Below are 1,142 nucleotides of genomic sequence, written 5' to 3'. Positions count from 1 at the left end.
TATCTATCTATCTATCTATCTATCTATCTATCTATCTATCTATCTATCTATCTATCTATCTATCTATCTATCTATCCATCATCATCATCTTCTTTCCATTTAGTTAAGAAGAGATTTTTGTTACAGATTTTTATCAGAGAAATTAAAAGGCAACAACTTTTAAGGCTCTGTAGATTTCTTAGTCTTTTAAGAGCAGTACCCAACTATGCTTGCTGAATAAAAAGTAGAGCCTTAGTTGAAGTTACTTGGAACCAATGTTGTTCAAGACCAGCTTTCCCTAAAAAAATGTACTTGCATCCAGACAATTAAGTTTAATTTACTTTATTAACATTCTTCCATCACTTTCTTAAGTCTAGACAACAAACGAAACAGTAAATCAAGCCCTGATTTGTAGCATTTGCTGATTTCCTAGGTGTAAATGCTCACACTGAAAATTTAACAATCAGAACTCGCCTTAGCACAGCCCTGTTTGGAACCTACTCCTGTAAGTTCTAGGTATGGGATACTTTTCATCCCATCACCCTAGGAGATTATATGGTTTGGTTTGGTTTTGAATAGGAGGGAGGGCCTGGTCTAATATTAGGACATAAGTATGAGCAACAGTTTTTTCTCCATAGGTAGTTTTCCTAAACAATGGTACAACGGAGCAAAGTTCTCACTTGGTTCTTCAGGTAAGCAGAAGAATCCGATTATTTGTGCCTTTACAGAGGACATAGTTCTTACTGTATCCTTTAGTCTGTATAGTTCTTTAGCCTTAACTCTTATATTTGATCCCTTTATTATCACATCTATTCACATTCTATCTTACTATTACTATCTCTCTTAATGTTATTCATATTCTATTTTATATCCTTGCAGGAAATTATTTTATGTCCCTCCCCCCACATGAAAGAACCGACAATTCCCCAATAATACCACTCTTATCTCTGCCTAGTGTTTACTTTTAAAAGAAGCATGTGTGAAGCTGAAATTAACCTCTCTCCAGGGCTAGGGTACCTCCCCCCCCCCCCCCCCCCCCCCCCCCCCCACAAAAAAAAACAAACCATTCACAAATCTCCCAAACATTTATACTCAACCTCCACCTGACCGTCTGCGGTGGTATTCGATTCGATTCGCAACCCTTTCCCCCCTCCCCTCCCACC

At 38.0% G+C, this 1,142-nt stretch overlaps 1 protein-coding gene across 1 annotated transcript in view; it reads right to left on the bottom strand.

Annotated features, from left to right (window-relative positions):
- Positions 1-1,142, bottom strand: part of HSPD1 (heat shock protein family D (Hsp60) member 1) — a 349,976-nt gene that overhangs the window by 329,080 nt on the left and 19,754 nt on the right. The window lies entirely within an intron of this gene.

Source organism: Petaurus breviceps, unplaced genomic scaffold, assembly GCF_028583685.1.
Source record: "Petaurus breviceps papuanus isolate PSGF00001 unplaced genomic scaffold, PetGlider_PUasm1.0 90804, whole genome shotgun sequence".
In the NCBI taxonomy this organism is placed as follows: Eukaryota; Metazoa; Chordata; class Mammalia; order Diprotodontia; family Petauridae; genus Petaurus; species Petaurus breviceps.
Note: the sequence above shows the minus strand (reverse complement) of the source record. Positions and strands in the feature narration are given on the sequence as shown.